At 43.6% G+C, this 27338-nt stretch overlaps 1 long non-coding RNA gene across 9 annotated transcripts in view; it reads right to left on the bottom strand.

Annotated features, from left to right (window-relative positions):
• LOC307193759 overlaps positions 1-27338 on the bottom strand; it is a 681048-nt gene that overhangs the window by 573032 nt on the left and 80678 nt on the right. The gene's annotated exons all lie outside the window — the stretch shown is intronic.

The following is a 27338-nucleotide window of genomic DNA, read 5'->3' as shown; positions in this document are numbered from 1 at the left end:
TTGGTTTCTCCCCTGAAAGAGCATGCCCTTTAAAGAGTGCATTAAGAGACAATCTGCTCACCCATGGTTAATTTTATGGGCTGTTTATCTACAGTAGGATTTACTTGAGTCTATCTTAGTAAATGTAATGAAGCCTGAGTGTGCTTTCATGGGGGCTGTGAGGTGAGGCTAGTGAGAGTAGAGAAAAGCCTTAGGCTAGTTTTGGAAATGTCACTTCAGAATCACTTAAATTGGAAAAGTTCTAGACAGTTCTAAAAGAAGAGCTCCAGTAAACAAACCCATCACAACAAATAAGACAGAAAACCCACGTCCACTCTTTGGAGGCAGAGAATAGTGCAGCATTTGATGTGGATTCTATCTTGAAAACTATTAATAATCTGGTCTGCCAATTTTTCAGTCCCCTCAGGGACTAGACAAGTACATTGTGCAGTAGCCTATGTCCATTGTGATATTAATTTATGTCTTTCTCTGGTAAAAAGATTTAAATGGATGGTAGGACTCTAGGACGGATGGATAGAATTACCATCATTTTACAAATGAAGAGATGCGAAGAGGTTTGGTAGCCTATGCAAGGTCACACAGAGATAATAAATGATGGAGTCAAGATTTGAACTCAAGTCAGCTACCTTTAGATCCTGGTTCCTTTCATTAAACTGCACGGAAATAATTCAACATTCTTGGAGTGCGTTACCACCTGCCCCGCAGAAAGCAATGGCAGGAAATATAAGTGGCTTTTAACAGGATCAACACCTTTACAAAAGGAAAAGCCCAAAACACTGAGAAAAGAAGTTGGGTGAATGACAGGAAACACTATGGGCCCCTCCCCTGGAGCAACTGTTGATGAAGGCACACAGGCAAGAGCTTACACATCTGAACGCTCAGGGTGATTCGTATTCTCTTAGAGGGTTGTTAGGGTGCTGAGCCCTAATCTGCCAGGTGGCATGTGCGCCATGAAAACTACCTCCACCAATAGATGTACATCCAGTGCAGCAGGGAAATCACCCAGTGAGAGCAGATGCTGGCCCCAGACCTCCTACTGTACAAACCCCTCTCTAGTTGGCTGACCACAGAGCAGGCCAGGGATGTGTGGACACTCAGAAGAGCTTGTGATGCCTACTTACTACTAGAATAGACATTTTTCAGTATTTTAATGGCTTCCCCAGCTATTCAGCCCTGCTCCACACTTCCTAGATATGTGACCTTACCTGAATTACTTAACTCTTCCAAGCCTTCATTTCATTTCTTTGTAAAATGAAGATGATGATAACAGTGCTTACCGCCCAAAATTGCTGTGAGGATTAAATGAGATGCAAAGGGCTATGCACTGTTCCTGACATATATTAGATGCACAACTATTAGTGCTCCTTATTATTAAAGGGGAAAGCTTGAAATATCCAACATATCAATTAACTTTGGTAAAAATGAACCTGAGTCCCATATATTAGATGTGACTATTCCCTAAGGTCAGACAAACATGGGGTAGTCTGCACCCTCACTGAATCACACCATCCAACCCTGGTAACTGAGTCAACTTGATTCCCTTTTAGTTCTATTCCAGGCACTGGTACTAAGTTTGTCTCCAAATAAGACAAATGGGATGGCCTCCATGGCAGCAGGGTGCCTTGCAGAGTCAATCATGATTCATTCTGTGTCTCCCAGGGGCTGAGTCCCCCATGTGGCATCTCAAGTTTTCAACTGGAAAGCCCCAACCTTCCCGGAAGCCAAACCCAGAGTCTTACGTGTCAGCCCCCAATGGCAAGGTCTCCTGTCCCTCAATGCCAGTTACCAACTCCCTGACTGCTGATCCCTGGCTTTCCCAGTGCTCACTGCCAATGTGATCAGAACTCAGCTTCTTCAAAGCTGTGTGAGTCTTGGGCAAATGTATTTCCCAGATCTTGGATCCTCAGTAGACCCTGGATTAAAAGTTCAGGAATCCCACATATTCTTCCCCTGGACTTAGCTCCCCACAGTGGATCTTCTAAACATCCCTATGTGCAAACCCTGGATATGCTCCTGTATTTGGCCCCTGCCGTTGGCTGACCCAGACTCCAGGCAGTAAAGCATGGTGGTTATGAACACAGTGTTGGAGTTACACAAAGGAGAGTTTGAATCCCAGGTGTGCCACTTACTAACTAAGGTCTTGAACAATTACTTATGCTTTCTGAACCAAATTATAAAATGAAGATAAAAATGCATACTTCTGAGAGTTGCTATAAGAGAGGAAGGTTAAACTTTGTTCCATAGTTGGCATGGAGAAGCATTCCCCAAGTAGTCTTATTTTCGATGGAAAATAGCACTCCCCCTCTCCACCGCAACTTGACGTCTGGTCATTTTCTATCTAAACTAGATCCTTAACAAAACTACTTGGAAATTACTCAAAAGTCTAGAGAGCGACTCATACCAATACTTCTAGTTCTCTCAATCAAAATTATGCAAAATCAAATTTGGACATGCACTGTTTTTACTGTTTGTTTACAATTTTATTCCTTCAACCAATACATAGTGAGCATCTAGAGTGCCAAGGACTGGGCCAAGTGATCAAGACAGACCTGATACTTACCCTCATGGAGGTTACAGCCCATTGTTCCCCAACCAGATTTAAGGGACCTTCTTTCATGGAAATCTCCTTAAATAATCCAGGATGGTGTCTAGCACAGTGCTTGTGAAATAATTCTTCTGCTAGTACTTGTCTACATTTTCCAATATTTTCAACAGGAGTACATTACTCTTACAATTTAAAAATCCATTAAATTTGAAAAATACTGGCTGATTCTCTGAGAAGTGCATAAAAGTAATTTGTCAGACCACCTTATGCAGCAGGAAGTCCCATCCATCCCACTGCCATAGCTGTGTCTCTCCCAGGTAAACTCCTGAGCAAAGAGTCACTGCTGGCTCTTCATCTGCTGCCCAACATCTATTCTCTTCCCTCCAAGGACTTTGCCATTTTTCTAGGCCTGAACCACCCAGTATTCCAAAATAAATACTGTGTTTAAAATCCAACCAATTTCCTCTGGAAGTTTAGAACAGGCACCAGTTACTTTATCCGGATTCCTTAAGCAAGGAAAAAAGACTCCAATTGCTACAGTCAGTCTTTTAGAAAAGCAAAGCAACTTCTCTCCTTGGGAGTTGCTACGTATGATGCCACACTGTTTTAAAGGGTCTTAGATAAGTCTTCAATTTCGTGACGTTTAGAGATTAATAATACCTTTGGGGAAAAAATGCTGAAAGGTAGGCAGGACTTGTCACAGGAAAAGAAAAGAATCTTTCCTGCTTTGCTGTGATTAGCTGCATCAATTGTAGTGCGAGTTCTAGAGCTAAATGAATTAGTATGCATCCCACCCAGAGTTCTTTATTTGTTGAAGTAAAATGCTTACAATCTTTGCTTGGGGGAGAAAAAGAGGGTATGTCATTGAATGAATATGAATTAATCAGTACTTTATGGACAGAACCCATAATTTTAAAGCAGCGAAAAAAGGCAAGGCATTTATCAGGGTTCCTCTCAGCAATCTCCCTCCGTCATTGCTAATAAATCTTTTATGAAATATGGAGTGTTGCAATCTTTGCAGGAACATCCCCCTGCCCACCTTCCTTGGAAGAAAAAAATAAGTTAGCATTCATCTCTAATATTTTCTCCTCCCTTCCCTATTTGAATTTCCTGTACTCAGAAAATATCAGAAGCACTTTATTTTTTAAGCTTTTTTCCCAAATTTATAAGTTCAAGACCTCTTTCATCAGAAGAAATAATTCACATGAAACTTCTCCCAAGAGAGTGGAGGCAAGAAGCTGAGTTTCAGGTGAGAAACACAATATTTTAGTAAGTATAATATCCTGGGCCTGCTAAACAATCAATATTTATATATGGAGTGACACAGTCTGTAGATTAAAGGAGTTTGGAGATAGATAAGGAGATAATTAAACGATACAACATTCCAGTTCTGATGCTTTATAATTTTCATATAACCACTCATAGAAACAAGATTCTACCGAATTATAAACAGCCTGCCAATAGCTTCACGATGCCCTGATTTAATTAGGATTTTATGCTCCTACTTGAAGGTTAGGTTCATTAGCTGTGAAATACACCACTAGATGTCTGGATTAAGATTTTAAGAGAACCCTAAATATGGAGTGGCACGTAGCCAGTTTCTAGCCGCTTAAACTGTGCAAAGGGATGTGTGATCATTCTCCCCGAGGTTGGTAACTTTTTATTTTTAGCCACAAATCCACAGGCCATCTCTCTTGGATAGGGATGGGGCCTGATGGCCGGTGGAAAGATTGAAAAGGTACGTGACTGAGAAACAAGGTGTTAAGAGGCTATAATGAAGGGCTGGCGGGAGAGGGGTAGGATGCCCGTAATGATTTTGCCATTGAGAGTACGTGCCATTTTACAGCCTGGATTTATTTATAACAACAGGTGGTGGTATTTGTGGGGAACTGCTTGTTTTTTCATTTGAGAAGGGCAGCTCCATACATCTGTTAGAAGGCGAAACAAAACCTTTTCCAAACACCGTTTTCCTCGCTTTCTGCATCACCATTAGGAAGCAAGAATTTGTAGCAAAAGGCCACCCTGCCATTATTTCTTCCTGATGACACTCATTTAGCAGCCATTAAAATGCAAATAGAACTATGATTTTTAGATCACAAAATTAACATTAACGGTTGGATGATTGATTAAAGGTCATAGCAACTGTATAACTTAATTTCTTAGATAATTGTGTTCAGTTTTCTGCATACTGTTTGGGTCTCTGAATTCATTTGATCTGTTGTTGAACACTGACAGGTGCAGTAATTGGCAGAGTCTCCTTGGGGCTCACTGCTTCCCTTGAACCACGCCCTCTTGTCTTCCTCGAAGCCATCGTCTAAAACACAGACGAGAAAGCCAAACCAGCCAGTGCACAGCCAGCAGACTTGTGAGTCTGGGCGAGGTCACTGGAGAGGTTATTACAGACCTGGAAAGCTCCAAATAAAATTTCATTCCATGGTTAACGAGTTTTCCCCCTAAGACCTTCCTGCATGGGGCTCACAGGGGTGTAAAATGACCCCTAGCCCTCCCCTGGGGTTGAGGCTAGCCTCTGCAGAGCCGGGGTTGAAGGATCCCATCTCAGACCCATTTTTCTTTAATGGAGGCAATAAGCCATAAAGAGAGGTAATAATAAAACACCAGCCTTTTCATGTCACCTCTGTATGTGAGAGTTCAGGCAGTGACCCAGTAAGCTGAAATGGGAAGTGGCCAGAAATTCTATCTCCTCTGCTTCTCAAATGTCAAAAAATCAAATATATATGGTGCTTACCTGGTATACTAAATACCTTTGAACTCTGTATTGTAAAGTTAGGAACTCACTGGGAAAGCAACATAGCATTGAGAGAATTGAGTTAAGCTGCATTATTATTATTATTGTCATTATCATTTTTATTGTTATTGTCATTATCATTATTATTATCTCTTAAAGTACTTTCTCCTGGAAATTTCACAGGACTTTGTTTTATCATGATGGATTCTATTTTGCAAACCTCTGTCTATCAGCTGCTAGATTTCTGGCTCAAATCAAGCAACGCCTCCCCATAGCCGAGCTACAACTAATGTTGATGACATCATCCTGGCACACCTTCCTCGATGTAAACAAATTCACCCTTAGATCAAAACACCTTCACTTAAGTCATAAACAAGTGGATTTGAAATTATAACAAACCAATACACAACAAGGTCACAACCATGTCTCATCAGGAGTTCATTCAACACAAGTATTTATTCAACAAATATATACTGAGCACCTACTATACAGGCCAGGCTCTGTTCCAGGGCTGGGGATACTCTAATAAGGAGGACAGACGATCGCTTCAGGATATAACTTACAGCCTCTGAAGAGATACAGGGAAGGGAGAGCAAGCAATGAACAATACCTAAAGGTGGGCTGAGCACTACAAAAGAGAAAGCAAAAAGTGAAAAAGTAGTGATGGAGTTTGTAGCAGTCTTTGTATTCCCAGCACCCTTCACCGTGCACACTCGGTCCTAAATTAAAGCTTACTGAAACCATTAATCTCTTCTTTAATGAATCAACAAGAGGATATAAGGATATAATTCTGGGAAATCCTAGGAGAGTCCATGAAAAAAATGAGGCTTGCAAGCCACAACACTGGCTACTGTCAGTTCCTCAAACGCACCGTGCTTCCCTCCTATATGCCTAGTTAATGTCCACTCATACTCCAGACCTCAGCCCAAAGGCCAGGACCACAGGGAAGGCATGCCTGACCTCCCCTTCCCTTTCCCAACCCAGGTCAAGTCCAGGTCCTGGGTACAGAGGCCCAGTCAGGTGCCCAGGTGCAGGTTCCCACAGACTCCACCACACCAACCTCCTACCATACGCCCTCTGCATGGCCCACATCACACAATTTACACTGATTTGGAGGATTATTAGATGAATGTCTCTCTCCCCACTGTGGACTCCAGGCTTTGTGAGGGCCTAACAATGTCTGTCTTGCACCATTGTGTTCATGGCAGCCCCTCAATAAATAGTTGTTAAACGCACAGATGGAGTTTGCTGTGTTGGGTCTTTAAAAATGGCAAGAATATGAACAGGCAAAGAGGAAGAAGAGCAAACACAGAGGGTGGAAAGAGTGCAGAGTGGGTCCCACAGGGCTGCACAGGGTGGATGCCAGACATTTCACCAGCTGTGCGACTGGGCTCAGACCACACAGAGCAGACGCCTGGAGGCTGGTGCTCCCTGCCTGCGTTAACCGTTTTGCTCCTGGGTTGTGGAAGGGTGGGTGGGTCCCAGACAAAGGTAAGCCTGGGGCTAGCCTGTAGGGGTGCTCTTCAAGGCAGCCGCTATCTACCAACATTTTTTTTAGTGTTTTCTGGTTTTTTGGGGGGGTGGGGGTGGGAAAATACAGGTGAGAAAAGGGCTGGAGAACAGGTGACCCTTTCGTTTTTATTTTTTCTCAGACAGGAAGTACTGTCACTCTGATGGCAGGTTCACCTGAAGGACACATCGTGAGAGTTTGTAACGGCCTCCAGGACTGTCCAGTTGAATTTCAAAATGAGAAAGCCTTTTCTCCTTTTGACAAACAATGTGCACTGGAATTAGGTGTGAGGGGTCTGGCCATGTTTCTAAGTGTAGTGTGTGGCCGCTGCAGGAGCGGCCAGAGCAGAGAGGAGCTCGGTCAGGGTGGCTTGGTCCGGGGACAGCAGCCAGGCGCTTGCGGGGGAAGGGGGACAAGAGCAGGTACGTACACAGGGAGCTCCGTCCAGTGGGCAGCCCTTCAAGGAGGGATTTCAGAGTAAAGGTTCAGGGAATGAAGGAGAACAAAAAAGACAAGCTAGTGAGAAGTAAGGTCTGAGGCTGGAGGCAAGGAGGGGAGTGCTGAACGTTATCAACTGAGCGGTGAAGCATCTTTCACAAAAACTGGCCTCTCTGGATGACGCTGGGAGGAGCCCTGCATCCTTTGTCAGGAGGCTGTTGTTCCCCCACTTCCTTAAAGCAGTGAAGAGCAACAAGTGACTTCAGCGGTTCCTAAGGCTCTTCTTTCCCTGTGTTCCGCACTGGACAGAGCTTAGAATCACAGCCCAAGTTGCTATCACACACCAGCGGCAACACCACGGGTGGACTCTGCAGGGCATGCCCCACAATCGCCTACGGCCCATCCTCTGAGCCAGGTCTTCCCTGGACCGGCCAGCAACGGCAGGTAGATGGCGGGTGAGTTACTCTCAAGAGCGTGTTCAGGGACTTCCCTCGTGGTCCAGTGGTTAAGACTCCCCATTCCCAATGCAGGGAGCCTGGGTTCGACCCATGGTCAGGGAACTAGATCCTGCATGCCACAACTAAAAGATCCCACACGCAGCAATGAAGATCCCACATGCGGCAACTAAGACCCAGTGCAGCCAAATAAATAAATAAATATATATTTTAAAAAAAGAGCACGTGCAAAACTTCAAATTTCCCCTTGCCTTTTCTTGGGATGACAGAATTCGGGATGATTTCCTTCTAGCTCTTATTTTAAAAACAAACAAAAACTAGCATAAAATGCCTCACATAAACATTTTGATAGAGGCAGCTCTGCAGACTTAAGTGGCTACCCAGGCTGTTTTGGGAATCACAGTCAGCCCTGCAACCCATCCTCCCCTTGGCCCCTGCTCCGGCCTCTAAAAAGACTGATACCCACTGCCCAGCTCAGGCCTCTCTGTCCCCACAGCCTGGGTCTGCTGCTGGGAGTGGAGAAAAGGAAGCCCTCCCAGCAGGCTCCCAGAGCTCACACCTCTGTTGCAGACCCAACCAAACCCCCGTCCATGTGCCCGTTGCCACAGGGATGAAGTGCATGGTCTCTATCTGCCAACATTATTAACAAGCTGAAGATTCAGTCACAGTACCAGCTGTCCGAGGGCAAACTCAGAAGTAAAGAGGGCCCCCTGGGGGGCTACTCCTTTATGGAAAATATGAAATATACATTAGGAAGATAAGCTAAATTATGAGAAGCCTTAAAACTCAGGCATAGGCTTTTTTTTTTTTTAACATCTTTATTGGGGTATAATTGCTTTACAATGGTGTGTTAGTTTCTGCTTTATAACAAAGTGAATCAGTCATACATAAACATATGTTCCCATATGTCTTCCCTCTTGCGTCTCCCTCCCTCCCACCCTCCCTATCCCACCCCTCCAGGCTGTCACAAAGCACCGAGCCAATATCCCTGAGGCATAGGCTTTTGATATTGAGTTCAGCAAGCAACACAGGAAGTCATTGTAGATCCCTAAGAAAGGGAGAAATGATGAAAGGCGTATTTTTAGGAGGACTGATTACAAAGTTCAGGCCAGGGACTTCCCTCGTGGCGCAGTGGTTAAGAATCCACCTGCCAATGCAGGGGACACAGGTTCGATTCCTGGTCCAAGAAGATCCCACATGCCGCAGAGTAACTATGCCCGTGCGTCACAACTACCGAGCCTGTGCTCCAGAGCCCACGAGCCACAACTGCTGAGCCTGAGTGCCACAACTACTGAAGCCCACACTAGAGCCTGTGCCCCATAACAAAAGAAGCCACCACAATGAGAAGCCCGTGCACCACAACGAAGAGCAGACCCCGCTCGCCACAACTAGAGAAAGCCCGCACACAGCAACGAAGACCCAAGGCAGTCAAAAATAAATAAATAAATAAATTTTTTAAAAAATAAAATAAACAAAGTTCAGGCCAGATGCTGTGTAAGGCGCTGGAGAAGATGTAAAGATGATACCTAGACATTAGGCTTTGCCAAAATGAAGTTTCCCATTTATAATGCTCAGGGGAGAGTCTGAATTTCCCCAAGAGTTAAAGTCTCCACTTTCAACTGCTATGAGGCTGGTCTGGGTTGTTTTCTTTTCTGGTGTCTTAGCTCCCTAAAAGCAATGCCTTACATCCTTAGTAATGAGTCTAGCCTTTGGTAAATGTTTGTTGAAATGAATGAATGAATGAACGGCCTTTTTCAGAACAAAAACATAAAAAGTGGTCCCCAAGTCTGTGCTACTATGGAAATCCTCTCCCCCCTCCAACCTTTCTTAAACAAGTTTCCCCAACTAAAGCTTGTCTTTCATCAGCTTTGCCAAAACCAAAGACAGCCTAAATCTTCTCCCCTTCCTTGTCTGCAGTCTGACAGAGCCCTATCTCTGAGTGAGATTGCCCACCCCCCTCTGAATCCAACCCAGTCCCCCTTCTTGGCAAACACTAACTTGGTAAGCTGTATTTCATGAAGTTAACCAGGCTCATTACAGAGAATATATTTCCAGGAGGAGGGATGTTAATTTCTTCCTCATACAAAGACCAAAAATCAATATCGTAAATCCAGGAAATCTCCCCTAAATGTCTCCCCTGGCATCACTCTCCCCTGCGCTCTGGGTAAATACCATTATGACAGGTTAGCTATATTTCAGCTCAGCAATATGATATTGAGGTGACTGCAGGACAAGGCATGCTGCTGAAGTAAGGAGTACTGGCTGAGACGTTATTCCTCAAGGTATTTTGTGACATTGGAATTCCACCAAATCGAGTTGAATGTACTTTTAACTTTTAAACAAGCCCCAGTTCCAATCCTCAGCCTGCTTAAAACATGCTGAACTTGGATGGTGACCTATAGATTTTCAACCTGAGTTAGAGGTGGATGAAAAGGAAGCAGTTTCCCAGGGCATGTTTTCATCTCAATATATTCATTTACTCAAATGTGTAATAAACACCAACTGCACACATTGTATGAGAGATACATAAAACCGTGAGGACAGAGGCACCAATTTTGCAGGAATTTACAGTCTAAGTAAGCAAAGAGAGCTTAAACTAAGACTTAGTTTTAATTTTAATACACATCAGACCCTAATAAAAATTTCTCTGCAGAAACGTGAAATCTCCAAGTAATGTTTTCCCTGTCACCTTTTGAGAGTCCCTTAACCTCATACAACACCAAGAACACAGCTTCATTTGAGGAGTAAACAAGAATCTAATTTTAGAAATCCTCCAAGACGTTGACCTTTGTGTAGGAATCTGTCAGCCTAAGACCCAGGGTCTTCGATGGGTTATTATAAATTAAAATCTAATACTCCTTCCTTCTCTCTGGATCTATAATGCCCCATTCAATCAGCAACGTCCAGCTTACGTGTGCAATTCAGCTCCAAGAGGTAGACTGCAAAGCCTAGTGACTTCAACAGCCCAAGGGTACAGGCGAAATTAATTAAGGCATTGCCACTAAATATTAGCTGTTCTTGAGTCCTCCCTCCCAAGTTTATTTCTAATTATCTCCCATTGAGTCACGTCCCCAACGAGTCAAAATTTTTATTAGATTTTTAGGAGCCTATCTCCTGACGGCTTCAAAGGATTTTTATATTTTAGCATAGTTGATTCCTTCTAATATGCTTCCGTCTCTTAACTAATCTCTGTCCTGAATCATATTATAAAACTACAGAGTGGAATAAGTCCTTTGAGGTCACCTAGCCCAACTCCATCTGATTACAGACAAGGAAACTGAGGCCTAAGGAAGTTCGGTATCTTGAGAAATATGAGTAAGTTAATGCTGCATAAACCTGATGTTACGGAGACCTCCTGTTAGATCCTATCAAGACCAAATTGGAAGTGGTCCTAGAATAAAGGCTTACACATTTTGATTTTGAAGATATCCCATCAAAATGTTACCCTAGGCTCCAATCATCCTACATAAAGTCTCCCACATCAACAAGCCCAGCCCATGCACTCAGAGCTTCCAAGTGATCTTTTCAGTGCCTGCTTCTTTAATGTGGACAAAGAGACAAGGAATCCTCATACATAGGAGCAAAGATTCCACCATGAGAGACACTAAAGCAAACTAAAAGCAAGACAGAAGAAAATGAACCTAGAGACAACAGAAGATCCAGGAAACAGAAGAAAATCTCAAAAAAGTATAACATCAGAGTGATATTTAATACATAAAACGTGATGCTATGAAAGGGAATTTATTAAAGAACAAGAAAGAGTTCCTAGTAAATATATGAAAAATGAGTCTAGTGTAGTCTATAATTACTAGAATATCGTGCACTAAAATGAATCCGTTAAATCAAAGTGTAATAGCAAGAGTCAATCCCAAATACCTGTGAGTTTAAAACAATAAATTGAAGTATGTTAAGTACAATCTGATGTCATTTATGAACATTTAAGAAATAATACTGTTTATGGACACACATACACAAAGCAAATGCACACAACAAGAACTGGAAGGAAATTCACCAAATTCCTTACAGTTGTTATATCATGGGAGGGAGGAAGGGGCATGAGATTAGAGAGAAAAATAAAGACTTCAAATTAAAAAAAAAAAAAGAAAAGAAAGAAAAAGTCCCTAGATATTAAAAATATGAAAGCACATAAAAAACTTAATAAGGAGTTTGGACAATCAAACCCAAAAACCTCACAGAAAGGAAAACAAAAAAATTAAGAGAGGAAAACTAGGCCAAAAAAAAGATAAGAATACTAGGGGGGTTAATTCAGAAAGTCTGTCATGCAACCAACAGGAATTCCAGGAATTCAGCAAATGGAGGGAAGGGAACATCAGAAGTATAAAACAAGAACATTTCTCAGGACTTCAGAACAGAAGTCTGCCTGAAGGAGCTTTCTGAGTGCCCAATGCCATGCTACAGCTGTGTGGAATTCCAGAAGGCCAGGGATAAAAAGGAGATCTGGAGAGCCTTCGAGAAGAGAAGGAGAGTTTTCATCAAAGGACCAGTAGTCAGGATACCTTTGCACTTCTAGACATTGGGAATAAAAAAATGATGGAGCAAGGCCTCCAAAATTCTGAGTGGAGATTATTTTGAAACTTAGCCTTCTATACCAACCAAATGATGAATCAAATGTGAGGATGGAATATTGACTATTTCACACCAACAAGGTTCAGTGCATGTGTCTCCTATGCATTATTTTTTAGGAAGTTACTGACGGATTGGGCTTCTGCAAAAAGAGACAGAAAAAATGAGAGGAAAACATGGCATTCAGGAAAGGGACCCAACAGAGAAGAATACTAAAGGGAAGCTCAAAGGGGAAAGCTGTGAAGCAGGCCATGGAAGGAACCATCTGGAGAGAGGACTAAAGAGGGAGGTGTGCAGGAGACAAAAAATAGGAGCTGTAGACGACCTGCTGGTTTGGGGAAAGGGAGCACTTTGGCAGCCTGCACAACAGCCGTTTCTCATTTGTCTATGCAGCTAGATTTTGTTTGGGATGCAGTCTGCCCAGCTCCCGGGATGAATTGGGATTGGCCTAAACCAACCATGACATCCCATCCCCAAAGGCCAACAATTTATCTAATACAGACATGTGACTGGTTCTGGCCTATGAGATATACATGCAAGACTTCAGAGGGATTCTAAGAATTTGTTCCCTGGTAAAAGAGAGCAACCAAAGGCAAAGGCCCGGTTTTGACTCCTGCCATCTTCCTTCCTGCTCCTCCCTGTGTGGTATAAGGACATGACACTTGGAGCTGCAGCAGTGGTCTCAGGACCACCCAAGAGATAAGGCCAACATGCTGAGGATGGCAGAGGAAAAAGACAAGGAGAGCCAGGTCTAAACCTACTCTGGAGCCAACTACTGCCGTGATTCTTGTTACGTGAGATAATAACATGTCTTTGTTATTTAAGCTACTGTTTGTTGGGTGCTCTATTACTTGAGGCCAAAGCATCTTAGCTGGTACGGAAAATACCATGGACAGGTTTTCGCAGATATGTCAGAACATCTGCTTTAAAAAAATTAACAATAGGTACATTGAAATCTGAGCAAATGAAGGTGAGACAACATCTACTCCACAAAGACTGGCCAATAACCTTATGAAAAGATTTCAACCTTACAGGTGAAAGGGAAATGCAAATTGAAATCACATTTAGATGCCATTTTATGTCCATGATATTGAAAAAATACTAATAAAGTCTGACCATTCCAGGAAAGCCCTCATAAAGTGCTGGTGGGTATTTAATTATTTCAACCATTTTGGAGAACAATTTGACAATACCTTGTAAAATTGCCAATGCTTATATACCAAAATTCATCATATTTAGAGAAACTCTTCCACATTTGCACAAGAAAACAAATATGAGAATGTTCTTTGCAGCACTGTTTATAATGGCAAAAAATGGATAGAAAAGAAATTTTGTTTATCACTGGGAAAACAGATTAATACAGTGCATTACAGCCATGCAATGAAATACCATACATTAGTTTTAAAAGCCAGAGTTACATTTATCAACATGGATAAATCTAAAAAGCAAATATTGAGGGGAAAAGTAGGTACAAAAGGCTAAATAAAGTATTATGCCATTTACATTGAATTTTAAAACAAAGCAATACTACGTATCGTTTAGGAATACTTGCGTATATAAGTAAAAAAATAATCCACAGAATAACAGACAGAACTTCAGGATCATGGTTACTCTAAGGAAATAAGTAAGGAGAAGAACAAGAATGAGATTAGGAAGAGAAACTCAAAGGGTTTTCAATTGTATCTATAGTGCATTTTTTATGCCTGAAACAAATGTGGCAAAATGTTAGGTTATGACTAAGTAAGATAATAGGTATCTGGGTGTTCATGGTATTTTTTTATATAACGATTTGCTTGAAATTTGCATAATGTAATCATAGTACCCTAATTGGCTCAGTAATGTGCTCCTAGTCAAAGTAATGTTAAAATTGGTTATTGAATAAACTAAAAATTGTCATATAAAAATATGAATAGAAGAGAAAATAAGAGGCTTGAGAATTCTAACAGAAAGTAGATCTAAAATGTTCACAACTTTTAAATTAAGGAAAAAATAGTAACTTCACTATTTAGAAATAAGAGCAGTGAAGACCAAAAGAAGCTTTCAAATTTGAGGTGACTGGCTCTGGCAAGTAGGTAGGGAGTGGTTGGGAGAAGGAAACTTCTTATTGTTACTGACAGAAGACTGAAGACAAGTATGTGTTATTCCAGTTCTTTAAAAGAAAGTATTTCAGTGATTTTTGCTGTCAGTCTCAGTCAAAATTATCTAATATGGTTATAAATTATGAGCACTTGGAAAAGGAAGTAGTGATAACCAGGACCCGAGGAATTTACTAAGATCAGTTTAGTCTGTTTTGCCCCAGAAACAGAGACGAGTAGGGCTGGTGTCCAGGGTCATTTGGGGTAATCAGGAAGAGAGTGGCAGTCCATCATCAAGCACCTGAATGGCAGCAGTTGGCAACGAATGGGCTGGGCAATGGATACAGAATGGGGGGAGGCAGAGGGAAGGGATTATTTGTGGCCAGTACAAACAGTCCATGGACAAAAGGCCAGTGTGGTGTTGAGACCTAGCGCAGAGGAGGTCCTGATGGGGAGATAAGTGGGAAGGGAAGAGAAGATCTCATCAAGAAGGCAAGATAGAAACACACACCCCAAAGGGAGCCAAGGTGGACTTAGTAAATGTTTGCTGGTGTTCAACTGGGCAGAACAAGAGTCAGGAGTGAGTGTGAAGAGCAGGAACAGTATTTCCAGAGTGATGCTGAAGGGACAAATACCAGGAGCCAGAGAATGTGGGAACTTGGAGACCTGAAAAATCTTCCAGATGACTTCCTCTTCTCCCAGCATGGTTTTTACTCAGCTGTTCATACATGCAATATGTCTCTTCCCCCAAACCCCACAGAATCTCAAAAGCACTCTCTGGCCCATGTTCCTACTGCAATAGTCCTAACACAGACAGCATATTGGTTTCCACAATGAAGAACAGCTAGACCAGATGGTTTGGCTTCTACCACTTACTAACCCTGCGAATTTGGGCAAGTATTTATCCCTTCTGTGCCTCAGTTTCCTCAACTTTAAAATGGGTATGAGTACCTAACCTCATAAAGCAATGTGCTTATCAAAGGGCTTGGCACAGAAAAATCATTCTATAAATCTCAACAGTTACTATCATTTGTTTTGGAAGCCAGACCTCAAAAAAGAGTAACCAGAGACACACTCAGAGGAAAGCAAGCAGGCTGGTGAAGGAAAATGAAATCAACTCAAGGGAAAAACATTGGAAAAAAATTAAGATCCTTATCATGGCTTGGTTAGTCGAAACTTTGGTGCCAAAGAAGTAAACAGCTTTGGAGAGAGTAAAGAGAAGTTCTAATAAGTAGCATAATTTTGAGCAGCTACTCTCTGCCAGGCCCTGTGGGAAACACTCAGTGGCAAATTCTATTAGTTTCTAGTCCAGGTACTATTACTACACAAAAAGTTATCTCCAAAATTTAGTAGTTTAAAACAATAACCAGGGACTTCCCAGGTGGCACAGTGGGTAAGAATCCGCCTGCCAATGCAAGGGACACGAGTTCAAGCCCTGGTCCGGGAAGATCCCACATGCCGCAGAGCAACTAAGCCTGCATGCCACAACTACTAAGCCTGTGCTCTAGAGCCCACAAGCCACAGCTACTGAGCCTGCGAGCCACAACTACTGAAGCCCGTGCGCCTAGAGCCTGTGCCCCACAACAAGAGAAGCCACCGCAATGAGAAGCCCGCGCACCACAATGAAGAGTAGCCCCCGCCCACTGCAACTAGAGAAAGCCCGTGTGCAGCAACGAAGACCCAACGCAGCCAAAAATAAAATTAAAAAAAAAAAAGACAATAACCATTGAATTATGCTCACAGATTCTATGGGTTGGGAATTCAGACAGGCTTGTCTTATTACATAATGCTGGGGCCTTGGTTTGGAAGACCCAACAATGCGGGGCGGGGGGGAGGTGCTGGAACCACCTGAAGCCTCATTCACTCACCTGTTGGGACCTGGGGTGGATTAATTGGAAGACCACAACTGCTGACCAAAGTACCTACATGTGGCCCCTCTCTGTGTGACTTGGCTTCCTCACAGTATGGCAGCCTCAGGGGAGTTCAACTTCTTACAAGGTATCTCAAGCCTCCAGGTGCAGGTGTTCCAGGAAACAAGGTAGAAGATTCATGACTTTTTACGACCCAGCCTCAGAAGTCACACAGCAGCACATCTGCCCATATTCCACTGGTTACAGATGAGGCTTGAGGGGAAGGGACGTATATCCCACTTCTTAAAGGGAGGAGTGTCCATGAATTTGTAAATATGCTTTAAAAACCACACAGTTATCTACCTGATGTTTATCTCCCATTTCATCCTTGCTGCAATGGACTGAACACTCGGGTCCCCCAAAATTCATATAGTGAAATCCTAATCCTCAATGTGATGGTATTAGGAGGTGGAACCTTTGGAAGGTGATCAGGTCACCAGGATGGAACCCTCATGCATAGGATCAATCCCTTATAAAAGGGACCCCAGAGCGCTCCCTTGCCCTCTTTCCACCATGTGAGGACACAGCAAGAAGACAGCCATCTATGAACCCAGAAGTAGGCCTTCACCAGTCATCAGATCTGCTGGTTCCTTGATCCTGGACTTCCCAGCCCCCAGAACTGAAAGAAATAAATATTTGTTGCTTAAGCCACCCAGTCTATGGTACTTTTTTATAGCAGCCCATACTAGACTAAGACACTTACCAACACAACTGCAATTTTGTTCAGAGTAGCAGTGTGACCAGCCCAAGGTAATGAACCGTTAACAATCCTATTCCTTTTCGCCAGTAATCTGTTATGCCAGGGTCCCTTAAAACTAAGAGTGGTGGGACTTCCCCTCATGGTCCAGTGGTTAAGACTCCATGCTCCCAATGCAGGGGGCCCGTGTTCGATACCTGGTCAGGGAACTAGATCCCGCATACCACAACTAAAAAAAAAGAGCCCACACGCTGCAACTAAAGATCCCACGTGCCACAGCTAAGACCCAGCGCAGAAAATTAATTAATTAATTAATTTAAAAACAAAACAAAACAAAACACTAAGAGTGGTCATGTGACCCGGCTCTGACCAATGAATCATAAGGAAAACTCTGCTAGGGGGCTTCTAGGAAGTGTTTTGCTTTCCTACTAAAAGAGTCAGACTCGGCCATTACCAAAACTTCCCCTTTTCTTCTTTCCTTGAGTGCACATATCACACTTGGATATGGCCGCTTTCATGTGACCATACAATAAGCATGAGGATGAAAAGCCAATATGCTGAGGATGGTAGTGAGGAAGATATAAAGAGTTTGGATCCTTGTTTGCATCATGAAGCAGCTAAACAAATGCCAGCAGCCACTTACCACCAGATTTCACGTTATGCAAGAAAAATTAACTCCAGCAGTTTAAGCCAATATTAGGTTTCTTTTTCTTGCAACTGAAAGCATTCCTAGCTGATACAAACTCATAATTTCATTTAAGTCTCATAATAAATGAATTAGGTATTATTCATTTAGGCTTTATTATCCCCATTTTACGGTTGGAACTTGAGTAACTTTTCCAAGGTCTCAGAGCTAGAGAATGATGCTAGATTTTGAACCCAGGGATAATTTCAAAGCCCAAGCAAGGTTTTTCCTCTACTCCCTTGCTTTTCACAGTATGGCCCTTGAACCAGCAGGGTTGGTATCACCTGGGAGCTTGTTAGAGATCCAGAATCTCAGACTGTGTCTCATATCCACCAGATCAAAATGTGCAATTTAAAAGATCCGTAAATCTGGCCTAGATATCCCCGGGGGGAAAATGAGGGCCCCTGGTTGAAACCTACGGGAGGCCAGATTTCAGCTCAAAGAAAATGAGAAAAATTTAGTAATTAAAACTATCAGGAAGGAAAGGATCTGCTTGTAAAGCAGTGAGTTCTCCATCACTGGAGGTATTCAACACCAATGGAACACCCAGTTGGTAGGGATGCTGTGGTGATAACCTTGAGGATTTTCCATTCTGGTGAGCATTCTCATTGACCTTTCCAGTGCCTGAAACCTCACCATTACAGATATCCCTGGACATTAAAGTCCTGTCTAATAAATGTCATTTAAAGTCATTGATATTCCACATAGTAGAGAAAAGTTTGCAGTGCTCTGTGCACGGGTAGGGATAAGTAGGTAATGCTGGGAGATGGGGAGAAGAAGGTCTGGGGCCAGGTGTTGGCCCCCTTAAGGGCCAGCTCTCATGAGGCAGCCCAGCTGGAAGCAGGAGGAAGAGCACAGAGGCTGAGCACCTGAACCTGGGGCAGCAAGTGGGTAAGGGAAGGGACCTCAGGGCCATGGCTATCAGTGGCCTAGGATGCAAAATCTGCAGCTGCCTTCGCTCCAAACGGATGCCACCTGCCATTGGGTTTGAGGCTTCCCTCAGCTTCCCCTGCAGTTGCATCATCCCTGCCTGAGCCCCAGGCAAAAGCTGCAAACTGAAGCCAGCTTTGGAAATGTACACATGTAACCACATTCTCACCCTTTTGAATTTACTTCCACAGTATAATTAAGCACATATACTGAACACACATGGCTATAATACGAGCTGTCGATTCAATCTGGAAGTGTGCATTAAACAAATCCAAGTGAGGAGCAACAATCTCTGAGCCTTAGGCCTGGGGAGGAGCCACACACCGGCCCCACAAAAATGAGCATTTCGTGGGACACACTGCCACCCAGTGGCCATAAGGGAAATTGTCAAGACTTGGAAGCACAAAGCAAACTGTGCCTTGGAGTCCTTGGACCACCTAATGCCTGGCAAATTCTCATAAATGTTTTGAACCAAATTACCCCTAGGGCTCAAAAGCCTCAGGATGATGGCAGAAGCTCTGCTCAGGGGGACATAGGTCTGTGTCAAAACAGACAGAAGAAATGAGTTTTCTGAAATTTGCATCAATGCTACAGTAAGAATGCCTTCCTGCCTCCCTTCTTCCTTTCTTCTTTCCTTCCCTCTTTCCCTCCCTCCCTCTCTTATCTGTCATGTGATGGGTACGGTGCTAGGCACATGGGATCAAAAGCTACCTCTGGATGTTCACAGCCCAAAGGGGACAGAGGCTTTAAACCCACCATCACTATTCAATGTGGAAATAGCACATTAGAATGGAAGGAAAGTGTTCAAGGTGCAGTTGGACATCAAGGAAGGGGCTCCTGAGACTGATGTTGGCAGTTAGGAAACTGTTACTTCCATGTTGGCCTTGTTTATTAAGGGTTTGAGTTCATATTTTGTTTGTATATGAAGATTTCTGTACTTGTTTACTGAATATTTGTAAGGTATCAGAAACAGGATTTATACTGTAGTCCTGGTAGACCACATCTGATCACCATTTGAGCTAAGGTACTCACTAAAGCCTGACTTTTCGAGATCTTGTCTGATAAAACTCTCTCCTTTTTCTTGATACAAATTGCAGGGAGGATGTTTCCCTCTGGTTTAAAATATACTGTGCTTTCATGGGTTCAGGAGTAGTTCATAAAACCCCGGCCATTGTTCCAATATAACCCTTCCTTCTCACTTCTCCCTGTGGCACCTACACTTTTAGAAAGAGCCCTTGAAAAGCTACCCGAAGCTTTTCAAATCTTTATCTCATCATGGTTATCCAGGAAACTATTTACCAATGATAAAATCCCAGGGAGAAATTTTGTTAAACCAGGTATGAATCACAAGTGAGGATGATCTTTTTTTTTTTTTTTTGCGGTACGCAGGCCTCTCACTGCTGTGGCCTCTCCCGTTGCGGAGCACAGGCTCCGGACGCGCAGGCTCAGCGGCCATGGCTCACTGGCCCAGCCGCGCCGCGGTATGTGGGATCTTCCCGGACCGGGGCACGAACCCGTGTCCCCTGCATCGGCAGGCAGACTCTCAACCACTGCACCACCAGGGAAGCCCGAGGATGATTTTTAAAGAAATATAAAGGCATTCTAGGGAGAAAGGAGGAGCAGGGGAGTCTTTGCTGGGAAGAGTATTTAAATTAGGATTTTCATTTAGAGCTCAAATGAGTCCAAAACTGACAATATCACCACCATGAGAGCAGGCTATTTCTGTGCATTAATATTTTTACATTCATTTTTATTTTCTTAAAAGAGTCATCACACACACACGCGTGGACACACACACACACACCTCTGTCTACTGTGAAAACTCTACTCTTACTTCAGGGAGTTCACAGCTAACCCTCTCTGTGAAGCTTTTCCAACTGGCCCCTTAGGCTGCCAGAGTACCCTCTCCCCTTCTGCAATGGACTGAATGTTTGTGCCCCTCCAAAATACATATGTTGAAACCCTGATCCTAATGTGATGGTGTTAGGAGGTGGGGTCTTTGCAAGGTGATTACACGGTGAGGGTGGAGCCTTCATGAACGAGATTAGCGTCCTTGGAGGCCAGAGAGCTCGCTAGGAAACCGTAAACCGTGGGGACACTGCCAGAAGACAGCTATCTGTAAATCCAGAAGAGGGTCCTCACCAGAACCTGACCATACTGGCACCCTGATCTTGGACTTCCAGCCTCTGGAACTGTGAGAAATAAACTGTTGTTTAAGCCCCCCAGTCTGCAGTAATTTCTTACAGCCACCCACACTGAACAAGGCAGTCCCTCTACTCCCTAGTACACCCTGCATACTCACTGGCCATTTTGGTTGCTTCACCAGCCCATAAGCTTCTTGAGCTCAGGAATGGTGAGAAAGAATAATCATCCCCCTTTGGAGTTCAGAGAACAACCAAGATGATTCTAGAGAATTATCAAACCAGTCACAGGCTCACAGTTCTACCCAAATACTACACTGGACCTGATTTATTGAGTTGAAAACCAAATTTTTTATAAATACATCATCATCTCAGATACATGCTTGTGGCTACTGTCTGGGAAAGGGAAGATACCCATCAATGCTGCCCTTGGAGAATGTCACAAAGATGATGATAAAAAAGGCCTTCTTTTTAAAATGAGAGGGATTTATCTTTCTCCAGCTGATCCTAGAGGGTTTAGTTTTCAATCCTTATAAAGTTCTTTTCCCATATTACCTTACAGTGTCAGTTTTCAAGCTATGAATTTACAAGTTCCTTGAGGGCAGGGACCGACCCTCCTTCAAAAATGTATCAGTGGTTCTTAACCTTTTTTTGAGATGTAAGTTTTACAGAATCCAGTAAATAATGCCCTGTCTTCCCCTTTCAAATTCCAAATCAAGTGAGAAATAAGGTACCAGCATCATGGAGATCAAAGTATAATAGCAATTATTAGTAATACATACTGTGTTCTAGGAACCATAAGTACTTAGACATGTTAAGTCATTTGATAGTATTACAGGATGGGAAACTAAGAGACATGAGGTTGAATCATTTGGCCATGGTCATGTCACTAGTAAGTGGCAGAACCAGGATTGGTATCCAGCAGTGGTGCCAGGGCCCAACTTGAAACCACCACACAGCGCTGCCCCTCAAAAGCCAAACATGCCCATGAAGCTGGTTGGAGAATGAGCCTTGGTCTGGGGCGAAACGGACTTCCTGTTCCTAAAATATGCCTTCTAAGTTGAAATTTACCCTCCATAACTACAGGTCTCCCCTTGCAAAGGTAGAGCCTTCTCCTTAATGGAGAGCCAGTGAGAATCTGCCTTCTCTCCAGGACCAGCTACATAATTTACAAGGACAAGTGCAAAATGAAAATGCAGGGGCCCTTATTTAAAGATTGTTAATAATTTCAAAATGACAAAAGTAGAACATTAACCTAAGCACAGGGCCCTTCTGAGCACAGGAGCCTGTGCAACTGCATAAGTTACACACTATGAAGCTGGCCCTGCCTCTGCAGCAGGCAGATTCCAACGAGATAGAGGCCCAGGAGGCTCTGAAGGCGCACACTCAGACTCCCGGACACAGAAGGTGCTCCAGGGGAGGAGCGAGCCAGATTGCTGAGAAAATAAAGGCGGAACTGGTCTTCCCATCCTCTATGCTGCTGGGGAGTAGAATGAAAATTCCTTCCTTCTCCTCAACAAAAAATGAGGAGTGGGGAAGAAACAAGCCACCATCAAGGGACCTCTTTTGAGAATATGGTGAAAATTACACACGTGCACACTGCATTTTGCACACACTTTCATGGGCTTCACAAACCTCCTGGAGTATTGTCTCAGTCCACTCAGGCTACTGTAGCAAAATACCATAGACTGAGCAGCTTAAACAACAGACATTTATGTTCTTCCCGGTTCTGGAGGCTGGGAAGTCCAAGATCAAAGTGCCCTCCAATCCAGTGTCTGGTGAGAGGCTGCTTCCTGGTTTGCAGATGGCCCCCTTCTCACTGTGTCTTCTCATGGCTAAGAGAGAGGGAGGGAGCAAGCTCTCTGGTGTCTCTTCTTATTAGGGCACTTATTCCTTCATGGGGGCCCCACTTTAATGGCCCCATCCAAATCTAATCACCTCCCCAAAAGCCCTACCTCCAAATACCATCACATTGAGGGGGCAGGGGGTCAACATATGAATTTTGGAGGAAGACAAACATTCAGTCCATAGTAGGTGTATCTCTGCAAATCTGCTGCCTTAAGCATAGAAGGGGATAGGAATGGGTACACACACACATACATACATATGTACATACATAGATATATATACCGTACACACACATGTACACACATACATATACACAAACATACATATATATATATATATATATATATACACATATATATGAGAGACCCCCTCAAGGTACCTTCCAGCTCTCAAATTGATCTTCCTGAAACTTTCACCCCAGCAGCACTCCATCTGGCTCAGAATTAGTCAACTCATCCTCTTCCCCAGGTAAAGGTCAAACTGCATCTACTGTGCACAGGAACCCTCAGTCTCTGTCACCCACGGCTGTCAATCCAAAGGGCCAGATTTACACTCGGTGCCGTCTGGGCTCTCATTAACCTTGAATCACCTCCCCCTACACAGAGCCATGACATTTAAAATCCTATCAAAGTCGTCTAAAACAACCATCAGATTGAACCTTTGGGGGATAAAATAAATGACCCATGAGCCCAGGATGAGAAGGAAAGAAAAACAGGCCCTAAAGAAGTAAGGTCTCTAGTGAAAGCATCACTCACAAAATATCACTTTGTGTTGGTGTCTGTCTGTGGTACACCCGGAACTGAATGAGGTTCATCAAACTGAGCCCTTTAAATGTAATTTTGGTTCTGAAGCCACCTTGAAAACGCCGACTAATCGAAATTTCCAAGAAGGTATATTGCAATTTTTAATGGGTTTCAATAAATGTTATACAAATTCCAAAGACTTTGGTCTTATTTTGTAAAAAACAAATGATGATCCATATAGGCCACTGTAAAAGTGATTGTTTCTCCAATATTTTTATACTGCATCAAATATATCTCCTTCCCCAGCCAAGCTAGTGGGAATCACTTATACTTATTCATTGGTTGAAAATTTATTGAGAACCTACTATGTGTCAGATGATGTGATAGGTTGTAGGAATACAAGGATAATAAAAACCGGCTTCTATCTTAAAGAGCCTCCCTTTCTTATTACAGTGTAACAGGCATTTCTTGGGGTATTGGGAGAATATTTAAACACCTTTGTTGCCACAGTTGCCTTTGGAAGACAAGGGGACACATGACTATCCCTTTGTTAAAAGTGGGGTATTCTAGGCACCAAGCTCAGGCACCATTGCAGGAAACAGTCGTATGGGGATAAATGCCGTGATAGGGCCATGTTCACAGTACAAGCTCTAGAAGGACTGAAAAGGGCCTGACAGAATAGAGGAGGAGACGTTTTGATGGGGAGAACATTCTAGGCAGAGGAAAAGGCATGAGCAGAGACGTAGAGGTACAAATGTGAATGTGGTTTAAGGAGCACTAAATGCAGCACAGTGTTGTGTTGGAAAGATGAGCCTCACTCCTGCCATTTGCTAACCTCATGGTCTTGAAGAGATCATCTGACTTTCAGAACCTCAGTTTCCTTATCTGTAAATTGGGATAATTACCCCTATTCACAGATATGCTAAGAGGTTTTGATGAAAATTTATATAAAAATGATTTGCAAATTTGATGAGCTCTACAAATGTCAGTTGTGCTTGCCTTTCACTATTAAGCCTATTATTTCTCTTTTAATCATGAGAAATAGACTCTCAGAAAAGATGTCATAGGTCACCTGGTTCAACTCACTCAGATAACAAAGCTGGAGCCCAGAGAGACAGTCGCCAGCATCACCATCAACAAGAGCAAAAGCTTCAGCTGAGCACCATGGTTGTCATCGTCACCATTTTTGAGTAATTTCTGCATCCCAGCTTCTTTCCCAAGGATTTTATTTACCTTGCCTCATTTACAACAACCCTATGTTAGCAGTACAGTAATTACGTCCATCTGATAGAGGAAGAAACTGAGGCTTGTCTAGCCACCCAGGGTTTAAAATGGCAAAGTCAGAAATCTGAACCCAGGTCTGACCCGTGATCCAAGCCCTTCAGGTTAAGCGGTAATGCCTCTTCTGCTGTCCTTTTCTTCCTTTCTTCTCTCACTCTTTTACTTCCCTTCCCGACATGAATGTAGACCACTTCTAAACACCCAGGCTTTTCAAGGAGGTACTTTTCAAGGAGGAAGTGAAGGGAGGGAAACTGGCAGACAGGCCCCCAGCTGCAAGTGTCTGAGCCCCGAGTCACCTGTGGCCAGGAAAGCACCACAGCACACAGAAGAAGCCTCTCCCCAGAATTAGGGCTCGCGCTGGAAGCAGGAGCTGCGCAGTGGGAGCTCCGAGCAGATGGCCGGAGAAGCTGGCTGGGCAGGAACCTTCCCGACCCATTAGCGGGAACAGTGTGGCGCACCCACGGTGGAAGTGGACAGAGGGGCTCGGCAGCGCTCACCCGCTCTGCTTTTCACGACCCGCTCAGTGCTCCTTCGCTTCCTGCGGGCGCTCCTCCTAGGTTACCTGCTTCCTCCTGACACACCTCTTTTTGTTTGTCCCACCACGTTTTTACTTCTGGAGTGGAATCATTGCCTCCCTTTCTTATTACAGTGTAACAGGCATTTCTTGGGGTATTGGGAGAATATTTAAACACTTCGTTGCCACAGTTGCCTTTGGAAGACAAGGGGACACATGACCATCCCTTTGTTAAAAGCGGGGTATTCCAGGCACCACGGCATGAATTCGTAGATAAGCGTGGGCCCACAGGAACACAAACCCAAGGAGAAAATAAAATCTATAATCTAAAAGGAATCAGGCTGTCTTGGTTTGGGCACCAGTGTCCCAAAGGATAAGCTATACCCTACAGGTGCATGCCTCTGGGGGAAGACTGGAATCCAGCATTGACTCTGCCATGGATCTATTTCAAATTTCTCTCTTTAGAACCATTGGCAGGTTTAATCCAGCCAACTCTAAATCTCATGAGAACAGTTTCTGGAGAGACCCAGAGCCTGGCACTAAGTACAATAACTCCCAACAGATATTTGTGCAAGGAAGGAGCGAATGAATGAAGACATTGAAGGTTCTAGTAAAAATATAAATATGTCGTGCAAGTGGTACAGGAAAGGCAGTCATGAGGCCACACTCCCCACCAAGAATTTGGAATTGCCCTCTGAAAATGAAGTATGCAAGTGATAGTGAGAAAATACAGACTCTAACCAGACTTGATTTGTCTGACTTTCTCTGGGAGAGAAATCATTTGTATGTTACATACCAATTCCAGTCAGTTGACTGTGGTCCCTGGAATGCTGTGTAGAGGAGGACTTTTGAGGTTTCATCTGAGCCCAGTGGGAAAGAAAGCCATGATCAATTAGTAATATCAGCCACGCAAAGAGGAGGGGATTGATGGCAAGGACAGCATATACTTGTCATCCCTTTATTGACACATCCAAAAAACTGTTAATCAGAAGTGGGATTGATCAACCACAGAAGAATGGATAAGGGGGACCACTGAGCAGATTAGACACTGCCCAAGAGAACCCTAGAGCAAGCATTTCCCTTATGGGGAAGGGCATGAAGCAGACGCACGTCATTAAGTATACTTACCACCCTAGCGCTGATTCCAGATTTACCAAGCAAACTCTTATTTGCCTTCCCATGTAACATGCCTTTAGGGAAAGAATATCCTGGGTCAGGACACACTTAAGAGTCAAGTGGCCAGTTCCCTTGACATTTATAGTTCTTGGTGGAAATTAAGAGGATATCTTTCTGGTTTCATTGATTACTCTCTGCAGACTAGGTTCATATGTGCCCATCCCAGAAAGATGAATCTGCACTCAGGGTAAATTAAATCACTGGCCATTGTTGATTGAGCACAACCTCCAGCTCAGCTCTCCTCCGTGAAGGTCAGGGGGTGGGGCTGAAAGTTCCAAACATCAAATCACACAGTTGGTCCTTCTGGCAACTAGCCTCCCCACTTCCTCTAAGAGTCACCTTATTAGCATAAACTTAGGTATGGCTGAAGGGGTTTTCTTATGGATAACAAAAAACACCCCTCATAGCTCTATCACACAGACATTCCAAGGGCTTTAGGAGTAGGAGCTGTGTGCCAGGACCTGGGGATGAAGACCAAATATATATTTATTATTATATCACAATATCAGAGGTGCAGAATAGCATGGGAGCAAGTAATATGTTTGAGCTATGCAAGCACATCAGAGAAGGTTTGCCTAAAGCAGTGATGAGAGCTGAGACCTAAAGGGTAAAAGCAGTTGTCCGATGCAAAGAGTGTAAGAAAGTGTGCTTCATGGGGAAGGGAGCAGCTTGGCGAAGGCTTTGTGGTAGGAGGAGCTGCAGGAACACAGGAGGAGGACGGTGCCAGATGGAGCTGGAAAGGGGAGGAAGGAGCCTGACCCCATGGGACTTACAGGGCAAATGAAGGATGTTTTTCTTTATTTGGGGAGAGGGAGTGACATGCTTACATGTGTGCTGCAGACAACCTCAGCGTGAAGAGTAAATTATCACATCGCATTCACGCATTCAGCATTCCTGCGCCCTGCCCTAGGCCAGCCACAGGGAAGGTGAGCAGAGCTGCCTTCAACAGAAGCCCCTAGACTCTTGACTCATCTTTCCAAGACTGACTCGTACCTTGATTACCACATATGTGTATGCTATGCGCAAGAAAAACACGCCTTTCCAAAGAACACTTTGGAGA

This window comes from Stenella coeruleoalba (assembly GCF_951394435.1).
Source record: "Stenella coeruleoalba genome assembly, chromosome: 11".
Classification (NCBI taxonomy): Eukaryota; Metazoa; Chordata; class Mammalia; order Artiodactyla; family Delphinidae; genus Stenella; species Stenella coeruleoalba.
Note: the sequence above shows the minus strand (reverse complement) of the source record. Positions and strands in the feature narration are given on the sequence as shown.